Here is a 23,612-nt window from a genome sequence, read left to right on the forward strand (position 1 = left end):
ATTAATCCAAGTTTCTCCCTAAGTCTGGATGACCGTCTAATGCAGGTGTCTCCCACGTATGGTTCCTAAATCGGGCTTCTTCAATCTTGAGTTAACCATAATCTCAATACTTGAGTTCACATTTGGTATGGCAGGACAAGGAAGCATGACAGACTGCATGCACGCTGGCTTTTTAATTTTTTCAGTTACAGAAGTGAGACAAAGCATTTCTACTAACATTTGAGTGGTCAGCAAGCAAGCAACCTGGCCATATCTAAATTCCAACAGGAGAGGAATTATAATTGCCTTTTAGGTCCGGGAGTGACACAATATTATCTTTTTTATATCTTAGCCTTTGTATCTTCACCAATTACATTATCAAACACCACCAACCACCATTAGAGTTACTTTTAATAATGTCACTTCTTGATTTTTGTTTCTTTTCTGACAGTAATGAAATCACATATTATTTTATAATTAATTCTGATATTTTCTGTATTTCCTGGTGAATGCTCTTAACAGATCAAGAAAATTCACTGTGACTTCTTCAAAGCCAAGAGTTTTTAAAAATGAATGTGCATTTAAACTTATCAAATATTTTTATGCAACTTCATGGCCAATGATTTTTTTCTTCTTATTTCATTTGTTAATATAATAAATTGCATTGATCTATTTTATAATGACAAAGCATAATTATTTACTGATATAAAATTCATGAGTTTGTTATGGTTAATATAGAGAAAAATATTCTAATATTCAATATTTTAATTTTTGGTACGTACGAGGTTAGTTACATTCACAAACTAGTTGCAATGATGTTGCTAAACTTTTTTGGTATTGGAAGGGTGAATTAGTACCAACTGGACAAACAGTTAACCAAGTTTACTATTTGGAAGTGTTGAAAAGGCTGCGTTAAAAAGTTAGACGACCTTAACTTTTCGCCAACAATTCATGGCTCTTGTATCACGACAATGCATCAGCTCACATGACACTGTCTGTGAGGGAGTTTTTCCAGTAAACAAATAACTGTATTGGAACACCCTCCCTACTCACCTGATCTGGCCCCCAATGACTTCTTTCTTTACCCAAAGAGAAAGGAAATATTGAAAGGAAGACATTTTGATGGCATTCAGGACATCAAGGGTAATATGATGACAGCTCTGATGGCCAATCCAGAAAAAGAGTTCCAAATTGCTTTGGAGGGTGGACTAGGTGCTGGTGTCATCAGTGCATAGCTTCCCAAGGGGAGTACATCGAAGATGACATTAGTGATATTCTGCAGTGAGGTATGTAGTACTTTTTCTAGGATGAGTTCACAAACTGCATTGTCAGACTTCCTATATCTTTGGGGGATGTTATCCTGAACTTTTGGGTTTTTGTTGTTGTTGTTGTTGTTGTTTTGTTTTTAATTTTCATGAGTTGTCCTATCCTGAATTTGATAGCTGAATTACTCTAGACTCTATATATGACACCAGGAGATTATTTTGTGTGTCTTGGGAAAATTTCAATGGAAATTTATCTATTCTTTTATGGTGCAGACGGTAGATGTTTCTTATAAAACGGGCCTGGTGCTCTTTTGATAATAGATGTTCTTTGGGTATATAGGGCTATTTAGGTTTTTACTCTAACCAGAAAATTTTGGTCATTTTTAAAGCACTAGAAAATATCTATTTTAAACCAAACCCAGTTCTCTTACTACAGAATATTTTTTTAAAACTTAGTATTATTATTTTTCTCTGATGAAGTGCTTCATTAGCAATTTCCTCAAAAAGATTTTGTAGGCAACACCCAGACTTCTTGAGTCCTGAAATGTCTGAAAGATCTATCATCTTCAGGTTTAAATGATTGCCTGTTCTGGCTTAAACACTGATTTTTCTTAAGTGCTTCTCTAATATCTCTTCATAGTTCTATTAGTTCTATTACAGGCAGTGTCACTAAAAATATCAGAAAACAATCACAACAAACTAGCACTGTGTACTAGACAATTTTATAAGTAGTACCTAACTTGATTACCACAACTGCCTAACAAAACAAGTAATTGTTGTCTTCCCTTTGCAGATAAGAACTCTGGAGCCCAGGAAGTTACGGAACGTGCCCCGTGGGGCATAGGTGGTAAGCCAGGCCGACTCCAGTACCCGTGAGCTTGGTCACTGCAGCTGCTCCATGTCAATGTCATCCCCACTCCTTAGTCAACACATTTATTCCATCACTGTTTGAGCCGAAGAATAGTTCTTCATCACTGACATTCTGAAATGTATCTGCAGTTTGTGTACACATGAGTTCCTTTTCATTTATTCTACACAGCAACTGTTAATCTCCGTTCAAACTGTTCTAATAAATTATTAAGTATTATTTCCCATCCTACTGCTTCTTTGTTATTCAGTCTATTCTTCCCTTCTGGAACTCTCTTCTGACTCTTATGAATCTTTCTTCCATGTTTTTCAGCTTTCGACTTTTGTGCTGCATTCTGAGGCAGTTATTCAGTTTCATTTTTGAGCCTAGTAATTTGTTGTTCAGCTGTGTCTGCAGGTCTCCTGTTCAGAAAATCTATTTTTTCAATAAACATTTTACTTTCTGGTTTTATTATGTACTGTTTTATTACCTTTGTCTTCATTTTGTGTCCCTACTCCATAATCTTGACCACAATGTCTTATTGCAGATATATGGATGAAATGACTTCCTTATGTCTTAGGGTGGATTCACATTTATGAAAGCTTTTATTGGTTGGCATATTAAAGTTGTTTGTAAAGGATAACACCCTGTATTCATTGAATTTTGCAGATCCCTCATGGTATGGGTAATCTTAAATGTGAGTGCATTTACCATTCAAATTATCCTCAAGTTCTTACTCTCTCACCATGCAGCCCTCCATACCTTGAAGGGAAAAGTAGAAGTGGCTCCAGAGACATCTCTCTCCACTCTGCTCAGTGAGAGTTGGGGATAGGATAAGCTTGATTTTGATTCAGGTCTGTAGAAAGCTTGTCTTCAGTACTCATGGACTCCTTTGCCCTTCCAAGCATTGCTAACTACCTGGGAACTGTTCTGTATCTCACATACAAATTCAGGGACCAGACTGAGAAAAATCTATCTCTGCTTCTGATTTTTAGGTCTAAGGCAAATTCAAGATGGCCACACATTCTTTGATACTCTTCCCATTGTGAGGTGGGGTCTGATTCCTCTCTTCTTCAGTCAGGGCTGGATTACTTGGGCTAGGGGTATATAGTGAATACTATTATTGATTTAAAACCTGGTTTTTAAGTGGACTGGCTGTTTTTGTCTTATTTTTTCCTTTTCTTGTTCTTTTTTTTTTTTTTTTTTAGCTACCTGAGCTGACATGGAAGAATCCCAGTACTCTGCTAGAGAGGCCATGTGGAGAAAGAGAAGAGCCCAGCTGAGCCCAGGTCCCTCACCATCCCAGCTATCCCTGATCCACACAGTCAAGCCTGAGTCAAGTGACTCCAGTCAACACCATGCAGGGTGGGACTGCCCAGCTAAACTTCGCATGGAATCCTTAATCCACAAATATAGTTAAATTGCTAAGTTCTGGGGTATTTTACTACATAGACACAGATAACAGAACGGGGGTAAAGGAAGGGTTACCCAAGTTTTGAATGTCCTGCATTCTCCATTGAATAATCTTTTTTTTTTTTTTTAAATTCTCCTGATCTTGAATTCGACTACATCATGATGTAAAATATTGCTAGTGTTACACTCAGTTTTGAGGTGTCACTTCTCTCCCCAAATATCCCTAATTGAATTTGGCTGACATTTTACTTTCCAGAGAAATCCATGTGGCCCACAAAGAAGAAGGTAATGGATCCTTTAGTTTATCATACTGATACTGCTATTTTGGGGGAAGCTAATAAATATCAGGGAGACTCCTTTTTCTTTATTATTTAACTTATATTACTTTAAGCAAAGGAGTAAGAATTACAAAAGACAAGTGTTATCAATATTTATTTTATTCCAAGAAAGCCCTGTCTGTTTTGCTCAAGATAAAAACAATTAGGAGATATCATACCCAATGTGATCTTATCTTCGAGGGATAAGCTTTCTTTCTATTTGAACTCCAAGTTCTCAACATAGAAGATTCATATTAAGAAGGGAGATAAGAGAGGCTTTCGTTCATGTTTAAGTTCCAAGGGTTATTCCTCAGCTTAAGCCATGGTAGAGGAATAAGATAACACCACGAGCAGCATTTTCTTCCTTCACTGGAGCACTGTGTCAAGTTTATTTGTTCTCATAGAAGAAAATTTCAAAAAGACATCATTTCTCAGGGCAGAGACCAACACAGCTCACTTAGCAGAGCCCGTGCTTCACTTCTTGTCTGTTACTGCCCCTTTTGGGGACTAGAAAGACCCAGCATTGGTAGATATACTATACCAAGATTAATGACAACTGAACAAGTACATACTTTCCCAGTTGAAGCAAACTTTGTTAAAAGGTTACCGTCAATATCTTGATCAGAGAAGCAGAGATTTCCAAGGGGCTCAAGAGGATTATCTGTTGAAAGTTCACTTCTCTTAACATCACACTCCTTTAATTAGCCCGCAGAGCAACAATGTGTCTTCAAGCTTCACCATTGGCTGACAGAACTTGGCAGGATTTTCCCCTGCTGCCCTTCCAGTTTCACCTTGCGTCTATCATGTCAGGAAACCTTGTTCCAAATACGTAAGATATTTCCTATCAGATTACTTAATGTACCAAAACTCAATAATCTTCACAACTTGCTGCCTTTTCCTTGCATTTTTTCCTACATGCCTAGCACCCTAGTGCTCAGTCATCCAGAATCCACAAAAGTATAATATTTTAGAAGTATATTTTCACTCACGTATTTTTTAAGAGAACACCATCCTCTGCATTTCACATACATATAAACATTATAGGTTGAATTTTATCGTATTATAGAACTTACCATTATGTTTTATAATATTGTAATTTTTTGCTGTGTCTCCTAATAGTGAATTTCTTGAAAGCATAAATAACTTTTTCAACTTTAAAAATAAAGATGCCTAGAATAATACACCAAAAGTTTATGTATACTCTTCTAAGAATATATTATTGTTCCTACTGTATCATTTTCTTTCTGATATTTTTATTGAAGTTAAAAACATTTTTAGACAAGTTGTGATTTCCTTTGTTTACCCTATCAGTCAAATATCTCTTTATTTCTCATCATAGGCAAATGTATCCTGAACTTGCTATATTTTTCACATGGGTAAGTTCATGTAACACTCCTGGGGTCACATAGAGACTGTGACTTTTGTCACTTCCACTTCTGATGAGAAACTGAACTTAAAGAGATTAAGTACATCATTCATCTTCTACAACTAGTAAATGTTAAAGTCAAGAGGACATTTGTCTGTTGCCTCCAAAGTAAACACTCTATATCATTATGCCAAATTGAAGAAAATGACACTTGAAGATAGTAAGTACCAGTGTAAGCCATATTAGCAGGAGAGACTGTATTGGCCAGGTCACTATAAAGATGGTTACCTGCTAATCTTTTCCATTTTTAATTGAAAAACTAATAAATTTCCATTGAAGATTATATCATTTTACGTAATGGAATTTCAACATTATAAGTCATGAATTCACTGGAACACAGTAAATTCACTTACAACACTTTATGAGATCAAAGACCTGTAGCTAGATGGTATTATTCTGTACAACTCACCTAAATCACTCTGTCTCTAAATTTCTACAATTTTGCTATTGGGCATCTCTATATCAGATTGGTTAGTTGAGACTAGCAGGCCTTTGTAGACAATGGAATAGAGAATTTTTCTAAAGAAATTGAACTCAATGTAACTTCATGAGTAAAATGCATTAATCAACTGAATTAAGTATGGAATATATTTCATCAAGCTCTAATAAAATCACTACAATATCAGATACAACATGAAAAACGTAGCCCCTCATCCATTCAAGTTCACTAATATAAAATCGCACGTCGAGATATGGATATGATCAATAATGCCTGCAGAGACTGGAAGAGAGAATATTAAATCTAATGTTATTCTCTAGATTACATCTTGATGACACACTTGGGAAATGTGTTTTACTTAATATTAATAATTCCCTCAAATATTTGCTCTTTCAAGAACTTATATTACTTTTTTAGGTCTTATCAGACCATTCAGGGAGAAAAATATATTAAGATTAAAGATATGCTGGAAGTAATAACATTTTCATAAATCTGACTTATAAATCTCAGAAAAACATGGAAATAGACCCTTAGTTTTTGCCATATCATTTACTGATAGCTATGTTATTTTGAATGAAAATTGTATCATCTCTTTTATCCTTAATATTTTATTTTGTTTTGTTTTGTTTTAATTAACAGTTCTAAGCAGTAAAATTTCATTTTTCTACGTGGCTTCATTAGTATCTAATGCATGCCTGAAAATCCATTTCAAGCATTAGGATTTGGTCATTTCTAGGATTGGCTTGTTGTGCCTTTCATACACTGACACTTAAAAGTATAGTTATATGTGTAAGACAGCACCAAATGTTAGCCGGGAAAAATGGTGAGTAGCAGAGATGATGGTTTTGTTGTTCAGAAATCACAGTCTAACTTGTTGGTTTTTCTCAGTGATTAGGACACTTTGCTTGCTGTTTGAGACAGCCCACGTATGTATTCTAAACCTGAGCTATTGTCTTATGCGGATCAACGTATGCCCAACACATTGGATATGAACAATTAGTCCATTCCCACTAGTGTGTGCTGTAAATCACACGGGAAATGACGTCGGTGGCACTTTTCCTGTGCTCTTTATAAACTAACATTTATTAAGGGGATAGTCTTTGTCATGTATTGTTATAGAAGCTGGGGTTACAAGAGTGACTAAGAGAAACATGTTCCTTCCCTCAGAGAGCTGAGAGTATGGTAGCACAGATTGTCATGCCTTAAAAAAAAAAGAGAGAGAGAGAGAGCAAGAGAGATAGAAAAGCAGAGCTGTCAAGGATAAAGCTAAGCATACCAAGAATAAAATTAGGGAAAATTTCTCTATAATGTCTAGAAATAAACAAGCAGGGAATAAACTGAAAAAAGGCTCCCATGTACTCATAAAATGAGACTATTATGATACTAAAACATCCTCCATGGGATCAAAAATATCATGTCCAACTCAAAATAGAAGAGAAGGCAAAGAAAGCAGATAAATATCTGTAAAAATTAAATCAGTGAAACAAAAGTTATTATCTCTGTAATAAACAAGAGGACAACTATGAAAAGAAAAAAATATGAATCCTAGAAGATAAACAATAAAGCTCTTCCTTATGTACCATGGGAATTATCTCAGTAAAAACAGAAAATTAGAAAGAGTAGAACTAGCAAGAAAAATAAGGAAATATAGGTATCCCTCTTTGAAGGTTGGATGCTCCACATTTAAAAGTTAACTCACCTAATAACCCCACAAAGCTGCATGATGACCAGCTTTCCAACCACCCCTGTCCTTCTTCCCCAGTTCCTCGGGATGCTTCCCGTGATCCCCTCCCAAATCAACTGCTGCACCGAAATCCTGTCTCAGAACCTGCACTGGGAAGAGGGGGAATTGAAACTAACAGCATCAGAGAGTAAACAAGTTGTTCAGGAAGAGCAAATAAACAGAGCATATCTAAAATATGCAGCAGAGAGCCCGGTAAAGAATAGATTTTCATAAATACCACGTCCCTTCACTCTTACCCACACCCTTACCCATGCTGTGGTAGGCACGCTTGTTTCCTGCCAGAGTTAAAAACCAAATGACAAAGACAAATGAGTCCAAGAGGGAGGTGAAGAAGGGAGCTGTGTAACTGTTAGAGGTGCTGGAATGTGCCTTAAGTCTGTAGCCACAAATGGTGTCCAAAGAGGAGCTTGGAATTGGCCCACTTGCCCACCTCACTGTAGACAGGACTAAGCGTGGGGGGCTTCATGGCAGGGCCTGGGCTCAGTGAGGCCAAGTACAGAGCGAGCAAGAGAAAGAGAGAAAAGTTACGCCTGCCCAGGTCTCCTTCCTCAACAAAACCTTCTTGCCTCTTGAGGAGGAGAAGGAAAACAGATGAAAGAACGAAGGGGATGCATTAGTCAGGGTTGTCCAGAGAAACACAACTAGTAACTAGTAGGATATATATATATATATATATATATATAAAATGTGACTATATATTCACATATAATAACTTATAATGCAATATATAATATAATATATTCAGAAATATCTCAGCTACTATTATATGTAAATATACTATATATTATATCTGAACTATTATTATAATATATTACAATATATTAATCTGGGTACCCCATACCCAGTCAAGTCTGACATTTAAAATTAATCATCACGAGGGAGAAAAGAGATAAAAAACGTTACACCTTCTCCAAACATGAAACCCAAATATTGTTCTATTGGGGTCATTTTGCAATGCTGAAGGGCAGCGTAGTGCCTAAATTGACCCCAAAGCCATGTCGTAGCCAAGCCTGAAGCCTCCATGCGTTCTGTTCTCCATCCCCAATCGTGCTCAGCCATACTGTCTGACATCTGCAATTCAGCAATGAGATTGCATGGTACTATACGGGTATCCCAATAAAAAGGCTAACAGCATGAAGGCAGCCCAAATTTAAATATAAATGATTTCTTTTGCTCATTTTCAAAGAAAACATAAAGATTGAAGATGAAGTGTTTTTAGGTTGGGCTGAAGTCCAAAGATGTAAAATTACAAGAGACCTAAATTCAATACCAAATGACCTGTCTGTATGAGTTGAAAGTCCACAGGTATTAAATTTTCTTTGATTTCTTAATCTTTTCATTCTCAGCCAAACAAATCCTTGCTACTTGGGTGGAAGAAGGCTTGCTTCCACCGCTGTTGCCTCGGCGGTTTTTCACAAGTTTGGGTGCATAGTTTCTCCAAAATGCATTAGTTAAGGATTTTTCAGTTGCCGTCTTTCCATACGGTACTGGGCTGGTCCATACAAGATTGCATGGATTTGTCAAAACCCACAGAACTACACAGCACAAGGAATGAGTGTTCCTGTAGGAAGGCAACGGTACAGCATCAACCTGAAGGGTGCGGAGCCCCAGGGCGGAACGCGGACTGTGACAGATGAGCCTCACCCTAGTGCAAAGGTACAGCATAACCACAAAGGCAGTGGGGAGAAAAGGAGCTGACTCAAGAAACTTGGAAAACAGTGTTTTAGCTGAATAATTTCAGGCTAAAGATGAAAAAAACAACTGTACATAAACACCTTACTCTAACTGGTAAATTTGTTCGCTCAGTCATACCTGAAATGACTTTATATGCATACTAGGATTGAAAAGTAAATAAATTGTAGGTAATGGGAGACCAGTTTCTCACTGTCAGAGAAAGAGGTTGTAAATAAGCAAAACAGAAGATTAAAATAAACCCTGTGATGCTAGATTAGAGTCGGAGATATCAGTAAAACTCATATTAATTTGAATGGGGACAAGGAGAGAAGACACAGAGATAGACAAATATATGATAAGAAGATGGATGGATGGATGGATGGATGGATGGATGGATGGATGGATGGATGGATGATGGATGGATGGATGGATGGATGGATGGATAGATAGATAGATAAAAAGACAGACAAGATAGAGTCTTGTGTGTGACATGGTTCAGTACAGACGGACTTTGTTAGCTCTGTCCACTGAGAAGACCTACGATCAGTGACACTCCAGTAGCAACAAGCAAAACCAGTGCCCATATTTATTTTCAAAATATCATGATCCAACAAAAGAAGCCAGAGCTCCCTTCGTGAATGATTGATTCTGGAGCATGAAATGATCCTCTGCTGGGGCCAGAAAAACACAAGATGTGGTAGACTATCTTTTAATGCCAGAAAATAACGAAGTGCTTAAAAAATAAATCAGTAGAAGATGGGGCTTGTCAAAGGGAGCTGGTCTGAAGGAGCTTGCAATGACTGCAGCTGGAACAATCTGAGCAGCAAAAGATATGCTAGTGCTGTATTATATACTGAAGAAAAAACAAGTATCCTTGAGTTTATCATAATATACACATATAATTAAATAAATGAATAAATGGAGGCTGGGACACATATAGAAAAATTCCAAGTAACATAGAATAGGGGAATAGAAAATCACCATTATAATGCCATAGCATTAATTGCTGCAGCCCAGATCCATGGATGAATGCCAAAATTAGCGGGCGAAATTTGAAAGAGAAACAGAGTATTTGCATAGCCTAAAAGTATCTCCATAAAAACATTCTTAACTGGCCACCAACACCTTGATCCCAAGACTTACTGACTTGCTTCTAGCTGTGTATAGAATGATATGAAATGTGACTTTATAGTGAAGAAAGCTAGCAGATACCACCTTAACCCAGTGACAGAGGGTGACATCCTCAGGCAGCAACTGCTGTTTTCCTTCAGAAATTCTACTCAGAGTCTTTGTATCAATCTTCGTCCAATCAGATAGAAACCACGCACTGGGCAAAATGCAAGTTCAATAGAAAGAATGATTAAATGCTGATAATAAAAAAGTGGTTACAGGATACATGGAAACTATTCAGCACTCTAGGGCTGAGAGATAGTGCACATGTTTGGAGAAACTTAGCAGAGAGACCACTCCCTGAGGCTTGTTGCGGAAGGTGTGTTCAGGCCACTGGACAGCAGGGGAGTTTGCAGATTGAACTGGAGGTGGCTAGTCTGCAAGTCACTGAGTAACTGAGAAGCAGCCCTGCAGGGCACAGGTATCCCTCACTCAAGTGTCTGCAGTGACGTGGGCATGGAGATGGTGTGGGGCTGCAAAGGAAGCTGCGGCTTAGTGTGAACAGGATGCAAACACGCAGCAGGAGGCCTTTAGGGGTCTGGTTTTCATGTGGACAGGCTGCAGGAAGGTCAAGGCCAGGCTAGGCAGAGGGGCTGCAAGGTTGCCGAGCGACCACGCCTTCTGGACGTGCGCCTGGGACAGAGCGCCACTGGCTGGTCTCACCCTCACCGTCTGACTCACCCTTCACAGCCCGCAAACCACAGGGCAGCTCTTTCCCCTACAGTGTCTTATCAGCACCTTCTCCTGAGAAAGCTTACCATCATGCTCACCATAAGGGACAGCTGTTCCAAAGAATCCTGTTAACTATGGCCGGGCATCTATGAATGGTAAACTGGGCACTGGGAGGAAATAAATTCACTGGCAGATTCTTCTCCTAGAGGTTCCCACTCCAATGCCCTAGGCCTTCACAACACCTTGGATTGGCAAAAATGTTGGAAATTCACAACCTGTCAATTTTCTTCTCCTCCAAAAGCAGAAGAAATGGAGAGAAAGAACCAAATTCCATCTCCCAGAATGAATGTGGGGGTGGAGAAAGTAAAGGGCTGTCACTCTACCGAACGTCCCTTCACTCAGAAACACAGAGCCAGGGGAATGATGCCCCAGCCGCAAACAGTGGGAGGAGAGGCTGAAAGGCACCCTAGTGTTCCCTTTTGGAGAATTCTTAAAGGCTCTCCTACAGATTCCTGTTCCTAAGAGTTTCCAGGGACCCTAGGGCTAGAGGCTACCGACTGCCTCAAAGGGGACCTGGAAGCATTAATGGTTCTTCCCTTCATCCTCCTCTCAAAACAACCAGGTCCATCCCATCCTGTTCCTTCTTTCAGAGAAAGCCGCCCTTCCACCTCAGTCCCTGAGTCCATCCCTTTGTCATTCTTTGACATGTTCCATCCATAGTTTCTATAATTTTACATTCTGTGTTGGCACCTTCAGGGCCTTACTTTTAGACAAGCTCAGATCATCCCAGATGATTAGGATTTATGAGGAGGGAGAGCATTGTGATTTGCTTCATGAATCTGGAGTACAAATTTGTTTCATTTCTTTCATTTCTTCACTTAATTGTTTTAGCCTTCACATATGAGGTTCCAGCAAGAAGCTCAACACTTTAGTCTTGATTTGGGTCATAAAAATTACCCAAAGTTCCCCAAAATTTACTCACTCGGACGGCAGATAATGATCAGCAAAAGCCAGAGGTAGAACTGTGTTTTGATAACCCCCAAACTATTGCTGCTTATAGACGCTTTTTAAAGATTAATCCTTTCTGGTTCAATTATGAGAGGGCATTTCCACTGAGATACTCTTTCTGGTCCTGGCACCTGCCCAAGCAACACTGTGCCTGACACTGGGTCCCACCCCCTCCACCATTCCACCATTCTCCCCTCCACCCCCCACCCCATCGTCACATGGTCATACGGATGCTCTCTCTGATTGACAGTTCTACGCTCGTACACTCGTCCCCAGGCACAACCATCTTGCTCTCACCGCTGAATCTGCAAGAATCAGTTACCTGCCGCATAAACCAGACGCCCCATTGTTTAAATGCAAGTCTCTTACCCATGCTATTCTTGCCATGTTGGTGAACACCCATTTGAAATTCTCAATTCACAAATCTCTGGATCCCTAAAACCTGGCTCTCCAAACCCTGCTTTTCAAGGGGAGAAGCACCTTGGCTAACTGGACTACCTAAAATAGAGTCTTACCATACTTTAGACTGGGATAAAGGATATATCTTTGCTTAAACTGCTTTTCAACCAATTCTTTTATGAAAAAGAGTATTTTCTCCATACTGTCCCTTGACTGAGCTGGAAATTTATGTCAAAATAATAAACAAACACAACAAATTAATAATGACAACACAAGAGAACACTGAGAGAAAACTGAGCACTCTTCAGAATACAATACCCACCCAGCTGAGAAAGTATGCCTGGCTTTTGTTGTCGATTTCTTTCTTCTGAGTCTCCATTATCTTCATGACTCAAATGCCTTTCTTTCTCTGTCATTTCTAATTCTCTTAACTACTTACTGCCCTTACTGAAACTGAATTTCTTTTAGTTCTTGGTATATGGATGGTTATATCCACCTTCTGGCATTTTTATGGTGTGTGTTGGTCTCTAACCTGTGCCATCGCGATTATCTGGGTCTCTATAAGTGTCACATTTAAACTCAAACTTATTAGATCCACCAGTTGAACACTCCATCTGACCAGTGTTTTCATGTCAGAGTCATATGTGATTGCACATGGCACTGACCAGCCCGCAGGCTCTTGTGTTGGCTCAAGCACTACTCCACAGTCCACTGAATTCTGGCCACAGCTGTAGGGTTGCACTGAAGGCTCTTTATTCGGAAGCAGCCATGAATCTATGGATATGGATATCCAGATATCCTACCTGCCCTAGGTCACTCTCAACTTCCATTCTTCCTCTTTGATTTATAATGTCACCTGCGACATGTTTTTACTGTCATTTAACAATATTCACCTTAGCTGTAGAGAACAAGTAAGTCAAGTGGAATGGATAAAAACCATTAGGTATGTGACCTGATGAGAGAAAGTGAGCAACTAGCTTATGAGACATGCTAGACAAAGATAAATTAGAGTGCATATGTCTGCTAAAAATAGGTAGGAAGTTGGATGAAGGGACCAATTATTCCTGGGGCATCAACTATTCATGACAATTATAGCATCCATAAATTGGCCACCCATTGGTGATGTTCAGAATGGTCCCCAATGTTCTCTACCCACGACTTGGATGTAAATGTGATAGCTGCTCAGCAGGTTTTAGGCAAGTTACAGCTGTAGCCAGATGTTTTTGCTCCTGTGTCTCTTCTATAGAACAGAATGAATTGGATAGTGTATGCTAGTTCTTGAACCCTCACAACTGTTCATGGCGAGGGCTGATGCAGCAGACAACAGAGCAGGATATATGCCATCAATGATTTTACACACACACACACACACACACACACATACACACACACACACACACACACACACACAATTTCATCAGTTTGCATCAGGAATCTTTAAAAATCATAGCTATTTGCCTTTAGAAGCAATTGAATAATTTAACCAGGATTTAACTGATTTTTCAGCTTTCCCCTAGAGGGTTACCAGAGTCAGGTAGTGTGACCTCTCTAAGCTGCTGGCATCCTGTCTTGATTTGTAACCTTCCTCTTCTATGTCTCTCTGTCTCTTGCTTTGTTTTATTCTGATTTGGTAAACCTATGTTTAGAGCCCTGAATTTTGTCCATGAGCCCTGGTGCTACGTGTCTCCTCAGATTTGCCTGGTGATCTATGTGGAGACCATCACAGCACCCTGACCACTCCCATTTCCTTGTGTCCAGGTCACTCAGAAATGTTCCTCTTTACTCTTCCTAAGATCTGTTTTCCTCCTTCCACACTAAAAGCCCTGCATTTTCCCCTGACTGACAGCCCTGCCCTCTCCCATGACATTTAGTAATGCTCTTTAGACTCTAGACACCTTGTACAACAATTCATTACGTGATCTGTACATCGAACTATTTGCACACACACACACACCAGTTTAATGTTATATCAGTGTAAGTCAGGAATCTGCCGGAGTCAGGAATATTCAACCAATTGAAGCATAATCTGAACCAGGGCTTAACTACCTTTTTACTTTTCCTGAGTGGTAAATGAGAGTTTAGTAATTTAAAACTATTCAGGGGTAGATGCTTTAAAATGACTGCAATGATGACCTTCTTGCAAACATAAATGCTTTAAAAATTAGTTACAGTGCTTTAGCCATTGTAAACTCTGCATTCTGACATCGTTTTTTCCTTTGTTCAATCATCACTGTGAGACTGCAAACTTCCCAGGGGTATAGCTACAAGACATAAGTACGCCTCTCTCAATTTCCAATGTTGATCTGTTGCAAAGAGCCAATTTAAGGAGAACTACATAGAGCCACCAAGATTCTGATGAATTCTTACTGATGTGCAAATCAATAGCATCCCAATAATTTTAAATTGCCTAAGCCATAATTCCCAACATTTTAATACCCTTCCGAGATATAACTTTATAAGACATATTCAGAAAAATAAAAATGCATTTAAATTACTCTCTACAAGAAACATAGAAAAAAATATCATATACACACATAACAAGAATAACAGTGAACCAATGGATTAAATAGAGAAATATTAAAATCGAGACGAACTGTGCTTATATTATGGTCCTATAATTTAAATTTTACCACAAGGACTGGTGTAGTTATAGATATTGAATGAAGCTGCTACAGTTTATTCTATATTTGCTGAAGGAACATGAGCAGAATGTTTCCGATCGTGTGGCTGAAATATATTTCAGATGTACAGGGATGGCATCATGTGTCATGTTCATTCATTCTAGTTGCACATAGTATCTGACAGACACTCTATTGCTATGAGTCAAAAATAGTGCTTCCGTTCACGGAGCCTGCAGTCTGGCAGGCAAATCCTACAAAAACAAATCTTTGTCATATTGTTATTTTTCTAACAGTAAGAGCAACTGAATGTTCATTGTGAAAACAGTCAAAATGTGCACTACCGCAGAGAGGAAAACAGAATCTCCACAAACTGGTCCTCCAAGGAAAAACCACCCTCTTACGATTGGTAAATAAATCATCAGATAAAGACAGCTCTTATTCATTAACCAAATTGTGTCCGTTGTATGCATATGCCAAATCTTGTGCTACGTGATGATTAAAAGATAAACAGTAACAGATATGAGATATTTTTCCCCCTAGGATGTTTATAATCCAATGGAGTTGATGAGTGTGTATTGAAGAATCAGAGCACATAGTGACAACTGCAATAAGAGCTATCAAGAGAAGGTCAGTGATCTATGAAAGTGTATAAGGTGGGAATGAGATGTCGTCTGGGGAGTAAGCTGTTTATTTATTACTTACTTACTTTTAGAAGATGGAAACATGCCTGAGATCTAGTGTTGTGAGCACTGTGGGATGGTGGGGGCGTGGTATGGAAAAAGAACAGAACGTTAGCGTTGGTGGAGTCAGAGACAAAGAGGAGTCATGTTTTGAGCTGAGTCTGGAAAGCTGAGTAGGAGCCCAGTCACACTGAGAAGTGCAGATAAAGACAAGCATTGTCTTCATTATGCGAAAAGGAGAAGTCCTGGCTGCAGTGTAAGTAGATGGTTGACAAGATCAGATATTTTTACACTTTGCGCATCAACTGGTAAAAGCAGGGATGCCAGATATAGTGGCAACTTTCATTATAATATATAATTTGCAAATCAGTATCATAGCAAAAAACCATGTACTGGAAATTGCTTTTGTTTTTAATAAAATATTGTAGATACCTTTTCTTTGTGTTTTTGTTTGTTTGGTTGGTTGGTTCATTGTTTTGTTTTTTTTGTTTGTTTTGTTTTTTGTTGTTAACCCTTCATTAGAAGTCATGCTCTTATAGAAGTATATGTGGACTTAGGTGGAAGATATCTTTTCTTGTGAGACCATATTGTTCTACACTCTTTACAGCACCACAATACTTATGGTATCAATATACCATCTTTGTAACAAATCCATTTGTTACTTCTTTTTCAAAATTGTGTAATATTACTAACAATATCCCTTAAATTATATCTTTAAAATGTATGAAAATATTGACTTCTAAGAAGTGAATTTATAGAAACGCTAGATTAAGGCTAGGCTCATTTTAGAAATTCACAATATCAAACTATCCATTAAAACACTGTGACAACTTACTCTTAGCCCCTAATAGTAAAATGTCTTGGATTCTCATCATTTTACCAATGGTGGGTGTTATTTTCTCCGGTCAACTCAGCTCGAAATCCCTCCAGTACAATGGAACTACTGAATTTCATCCACTCATGGCCACTCTCACACCTTGCTTCTCACTGGAACTGCCTCTTCATTGAACTTGCAAGTCCCAGTATTTCACACCAGGCCTCCAACTTCTTTGTTTAATATAGGTATTATTCACTTATTTTCATTACTATGATGTCTTTTTTACAGATAAGGAAACTGTTTCACAAAGCAATTAAGAAACTTGCCCAAAGTTATGCAACTAGTAAATATGCAGAAGGCTTCTAACCATTAAGCTTTATTACTTTAGAAAGGCTATTCGATAAAATTCAAAATTGATTCATGGTTTTACAAAACCTCTTAGTACTGTAAAAGCAAACAATGACTCACTACTTTAATAAGTACTGTTATAAGTCCTAACAATAATTAAAGTCGTATATTATTAAGGGGTTTCACAATTGTCCCATTAAAATGAAGGACTAGAGAAGTTTTGATGAAACTAACTACTTGATAATATTCTTATTGGATTCTTCAGTCAATTAAATGAGAAATTTTAAAAAATGGAGGGTGACTATCATAGAGTAGGAAATAAAGCCGTCATTTCTTAATTTAATTAACAATAGTTAAGCTACTACTAAGTGCCGGTTCTGGGCTCTGCAGTGGAGATTCAGTCAGGAGAAACATGTGTGTGATTTTCCCCTCCTCACTCACAAAGTTTCTTCGTAAAGACCAATAGTTAAACAGGCACTACCATTAAAGTTTGCTTTGTGCTACATAAAGGAGAGTTCAAGTTTCAATGTAAGAATTAATAAGAGAGAGCTGGGATGGCAGAGTAGATAAACACTGTGTCTGCGTCCTTCTATGAACACATTAAAATTACAACTCAATTAGAGAACCATCAACATGGAGAACCATCTGAAGTCTAACCCAACAGAAGTCCTATAACTAAAAATGAAAAAAGCAATGGGGAGACTGGGAGGAGGGGTGGAGATGTGAAATGGACCCCACACCTGTGTGTGATTGAGAGTCAGGAGGGAGAGCTCAGCCACCTGGTTCCTCCCTCCTCCCCGCCAAGGAACCAGCCCCACACACTGGATGCCCCAGCTCAGAACACAGGTGCCAAGAAGAGCCCCCACAACATCTGGCTGTGGAAAACAGTGAGGATTCCAACAGTCCAGGTGGGACAGAGGCTGCAGGCAAACAGACAGTCTCTTAAATGGCTGCACACAGACTCACTGGCTCGCAGGCACTCACCTTGAGCTCCAGCGGGGTCGGTGACTCGAGGGGCCTTGGAGACAAATGTGGGGAAGACTGAGGTGTGTGTGGCCTCAGTGGGAGACCTGGAGGACAGTCAGCATTTTCCCTATGAGGAGTCCTCCTCCCATGCAGCCGGCAGACGGGCGCCATCTTCCCTGTGTTGAGCCCGCCCCCTACGTTTCCAACCAAATTTAAATCTGATTGGCCTGGTGAGCTCCTCTTCTCTGTCCTGCTGCCTCAAGTGGGACCCCACCCAACCGTACTTGCGCACTCCTGGAAGCACTTTCTCTGTGAGCAGCCAGCCCCGCCCACATTGTGCTGTTTCTTAGAAAACTATCAGAGTTTGCAGGCCCCGGGCAGGCAGCGACTGGCTTCCGTGTGCTCTGAGATTTTTGCTGAATAGCTTCAGGCTCAGCACTGGCACCAAACCAGAATTTACATTAACCTGGTGACCACAACTCTTCCCAATCTAGTGACTCCCTGAGACCCTCCCACATACCGCATGAGGCATTAACAGTGGCCGAACCTTAAGGGAGCTGGCAGGTGGCAGCAGGCTTTGGGGTGTCCTGGCTTTTTGTGGAGCTACCCCAGACCTGTTACTGGTGGCAGCCATCCTCAGTTTGCAGCATGGCCTCTCCCACACACCTCCAGGTTTACCATAGGCAACGAAAAACTGTGGCTCACTTTGTAGCTACTACCGGGCAGCCCCCAACCTGTCACAGGCAGTAGCTGACCTGCGCGTGCACCAGAGTTCACCCCCACAAGGGGCCCCAGAACCAACCTACTTGGAGGTTGGCTTCAGACCACAGCAGAACACCACCAAATTAGCCCCACAAGTGACACATACAAAGGGCGGTCTCAACAGGCACAAGAGCCCCCTGGGGTAAGTCCCACTCAGTGGGGTAAGCCCCCTGCACAGCAGCCCATAAGCTGTGGACATGGCCAAATCCCACAGCCAATCAGCTTGAAGGCCAATCCCATCCACTGATGTGCCAATTGCAATCAAGATTCAACTATAGTAGGAGGGTACACACAACCCATACAAGGGACACTCCTGGAGCACCGAGCTCAGGTGACCAGGGAGACTGTGCCTCTGGGCCCCACAGGACTTCTACTACATAAGGCCACCCAGCCAAGACTGGGCAGATCTAATACATAGAAACAAACACAGGGTGGCAGCCAAAATGAGGAAACAACTATGTCCTAAATGAAATAACAGGAAAAAACTCCAGCAAAAACAAAAACTAAACAAAATGGAGGCAAGCAACTTACTAGAGACAGAGTTCAAAACACTGGTTCTAAGGATGCTCAAGGAACTCAGTGAGAATTTCAACAGAGAGAGCAAGCATGATAAAGGACATAAGAGCTGTTACAAAATAACCAGTTAGAAGTGAAGATGCTCAGGACACAATTGGATTCTGCGTTTAAACTCGAGAAACGTTATGTGTCTTAGTTATGGATTTATTATTCATCAGCATATAGATGAATGAATGAGATAAAAGTGGGTTTTTACACATTGAAAACAGGACTTTGGAGAGAACCTTGAGAAACATTCACCCTTAAGATGAAGAGGGACCTGAAGTGGAGGCTGGAAAACACAAGCAAACTAACAAAAAACAGACTCTACAGCGATGCGGGAGACTCAGCCAGTGTAGAGTCACAGAAAACAAAGAGACAGTACTTCACTTTCCAACAAGGAGCGTGAAGTCAGAGGTCTCACTCACTGGGAAGACATCAGTTAAGAAGGGGCTGAAAAAGCATCCATTGAAGTTAAATGCAAGCAGGTTGCTGTTGACTCTGGAAAGCACTGTTTTAGTAGATGAGCAAAAACAAGAAACAGACTTAATTATGATTAATCATGAAAGTAAGTGAGAAACAGGAAATTGTGAGTAATAGAAAATAATTACCACAACTCAAATTGCCAAGAGGTAGACAGCTGTGCAATAGTTGGAAGAAGATTTAGAGCAAATTTTATTTAGAATGAGAAAAGACTGACAATATTTTATTGATAATATTAAGGAGCCAATGAAGATGGTCTATTGAAAATGCTCATAGAAACAGATGGAGAACACAGGGAGACGGCTGCAGCATAACAAGTTATTACACTCGCCCAGATACTCCACGTAAGCACGTGCATAGTGTTATTTATTGAACTAGAGTTAAAAAAAAAAATTGCACATTGGGGGATTGCTAATTGTGACTTTTATTTGGAAAATACTGCATTCAAGGTGTTGGTGAGACTTTCAGATGAAGAACATTTGGGAACATTTTAAGTCCAGAGTTCAAAATGGAAAAACAATTAGGGAATTTTCAGAATGTTTATTGTAATTAAACCATAAAATAAGATTGCAAGGTTGCCTAATGTCAAAGATATGCACAATTACAAATTGGTTCAGAGCTGTCCAAAGTACTTTCACTTAATTCAGTCTTGCTAAAAATGTACCAGAACACAGAGACAGAAAGTATAACAGCTGCGCCGGCACTGGACGCTCTGCTGAACTCCAATAGCAAGTGGCAGAGAGGGTTCAGTTCAAGGTGGAAGTTAAAATAAAGGCGACCATTCAGTGAGGATTTCCCATATACCAGGATCATCTCTCTTCTACTGATTTACATCTTTAACCCTTTCCATTCTCACAGCAGCCCAAAGAGATAAATGCAATATGTATTACGACTTTGCATATTAGGAAACTGAGTCACAGAAAATTGTTTAAGGTTACATGACTAAGTGTGTAGCAAAGCCAGGATTCAAACCTAGGCAGTCTGCCATGGGAGTCTAAAATCCTAAACACTATGCAATATGGGGAAGAGTTGAAATTCACAGTGAATCCACTGGGGGCTCAGTCAGACCACAGTGATGCCCCCATGTACACTTTACGAATGAATGCTCACTATCACATTCCTGGTGTTTTAACACTTGCTACAATTATCTAAATCATCATTTCACAACTGTGACACTCTTACAAACAAAGAAACCTGAGTTTTACTTTAGAAGGAGGGAGACAGGTTCTGAGTCCCATAGTTTGACAAGCCAAGACTCCTTACCTCTTTGTACACAGTATCAGAAAACACCACAGAAAAAAACATTGCTGATGACAAAGAACAAAGCCTAGTCACATTTCATCTTATTTTACCTTTTCCCACTCAGTCAGCAAATGAATTCATTGTTTAGTTTCCTGGTTTGAAGACAGTCTATTTCTTTACACTTGCTCATTTATACCGATTATGATTTGTATCCCAGTATGACACAACGTTTGAAAATTGTACGTTTTTACTGCATGAACTGAACGAGGCTGAGACCACATTTCCCAGAATTCCCATGCCTGTATGGCTGGTTCTAGATTAGGGTGTGGCCATTATAGAAAGGTAGAGGAGACTTGGAGAGCAGAAGGTAAAGGACAGCCATTTCCGCATGCTCTGCAAACCGATGCAGAGCCCAAGCTGCTGCTGCAGATCTGCTGGCGCTCCTTGCAGACCTTGCACTTGGCCCTTCTCTTGTCTCCTGTTTGAGCACATCTATGACCCTGGACAGCTAATCCTACAGGCCACGCACCTGTCTGAAATTGGAAGTGACCGAGGCAGCTGGGAGTCTGATTTCTCTTCACCATTTCCAGGCCATGCTCACTCTCCCGTCTTCACACCTACCTTTTCCTCCTGACTGCTGGCCCTACAGTCCTACTGCGACTTCAGACCTGTCACCACATGCAGAGGCAGCAGCTTTCCACAGACTCCATCCCCCGCACGCCCGTGGTGTACCAGCTAAACCCTGTAATAAATCTTTTATTTCTTGTCGCACATGGTGGCCGGCTTCCCAGCTACAAGTGCTCACTGATTCAGTTCATAGTTTCCCTTTAATTAAAGACAACTCTTTGTAAAGGGCGATTCATATATTACATTAAAGTTTCCCCTTCTCAAAAAGTGAGTGTGTGAGATTATGTTTCTTCTGGAGGGAGAAAGCGCGGTGAGGGCCATGCAAAGCTCCACAGACAACCAACACGTAAAGATCAGGTGAAGGAGGGAGCCTTCAGAAAGGGAAGTGAGAAAGACAGACCTGAGTTTAGGAGGAAAATCAGGAGACAGGGCATCTAAAAAGACAAGGAAAAATTGTCTAGTCAGCAAAACACGTGGGTACATGCCTTCACATAGAGTGCACATACAGATTTTCACTCTGATTTTACAGTTAAAGCTGTAGAATAACAGTGCTTCAAAAACACTAAATATTTTCCTCAAACATAATTTTAAATTGAATCATAAGAAATATATCAGACTTTCTTTACATAAGTAACTATTCTTTCTTACAGATGATTTCCAATGCCTTCAATGAAACAAACTTGATAAATATAATTTAAATGTGCATTTTTTATATATATTAATACTAGTATATGTTTTAAGATGTAGTTCTAGAAATACAATTTTTGTGAAAATATGGACTTTAATATCTATTGTCAAGATTATCTCATAAAAATAAGTAGAGTCTTTCAAGGTCAACACCAATAGAGCTAATTAGATTTCTGGAAGGGGGACCACTAGCTCCATGCACTGTCCCCAGGCAACTTTGTTTAAATCAGATGACCAAAGTTCCAGGCTTTGGGAGCCTAGGTAAGGGGGAGTGGTTCTATAAATACCCCTGAGCATACAGTCAGTGAGGATCTACTTCCCCATGAGCTCCCTGGGGCAAGACGCAGAATATGATAAGAGCTTGTGGGTGAGGACCTACCTGCGCGTCCAGGAGCTTATCAACCATGCGATCTGTAAACCTGAGACAATGTCAAGGCTGATCCTGCTTGAGTTGTCCTTTTCTCCTCTCAGGAGGGTAGTGAACTTGTAGACTAAATTTCCCTACCCTTTATGCAGGGAGAGTACAGTCCATGAGTCATAGTCTTATCATTTGTACCTTCCACTAACTGTGGGATTCACACCATTCCATTAAGGATATTCCAGCTACACCTTCAGTTGTGAACTCAGGGAAGAAGTATAACGGTAATAATAACAATAATGACAATTGATTAACTTAGATTCTTCTGAAGCCAGACTGAAGAGAATCTGTTTCAACAATCAGAAGAAAAACCCAATCTGCCTCCTGCTAGAGGAGCCATATGGACACCTGAATTAGTAACAACAATGATGGTGATAATGACAACAAAGGAGATTCAAATGCAACAAGCAGAGAAGACTTTCTGAAGCTTAATTAGCTTTTTAAGCTAAAAAAAAAAAAAAAAAAAAAAGACAAGCAAACAAAATACAAAAGAAAATTTGGTAGATAAATTTAAGCACCTAGACTTTGTTCCCTCGGAGAGTCAGAATTTAATTATAAATTGTCTTGGTGTGGGTCTCTTTGGATTTATCTTTTTGAGATTATCTTGGCTTCCTGAATCTGGATATCCATTTCCTTCCCCAGGTTATGGAACTTTTCAGCCATTATTTCTTCAAACAAGTTTTATGTCCCTTTGTTTTTTTTGTTTTTTTTTTCTCTTCTCTTTCTGGGACTCCTATCATGTGAATGTTGATCTACTTGATGTTGTCCATAAGTCCCCTAATCTATTTTCTTTCTTTTTTCATTATTTTCTATTTTTTCTTCTGATTAAATCCCACTGTCCTATCTTGGAGTTTTCCCATCTTCTACTTCTTCTACTCTGATATTGAAGCCCCCTGTTGATTTTTTTTATTTCAATTATTGTATTCTTTAGCTCTGTGGTTTCTGTTTGGTAGTTTATTAAGTTAATGGCGAAGATTGTAGAGGAGACCTAAAGAAACCTACCACAAGGTAAAGCTTTTTCCCCTAAAACTTATTGACTTCACTGAGTACAAT

The sequence above is a fragment of the Rhinolophus sinicus genome, chromosome 4, assembly GCF_057876585.1.
Source record: "Rhinolophus sinicus isolate RSI-liver-muscle chromosome 4, RSI-T2T, whole genome shotgun sequence".
Taxonomy (NCBI): domain Eukaryota; kingdom Metazoa; phylum Chordata; class Mammalia; order Chiroptera; family Rhinolophidae; genus Rhinolophus; species Rhinolophus sinicus.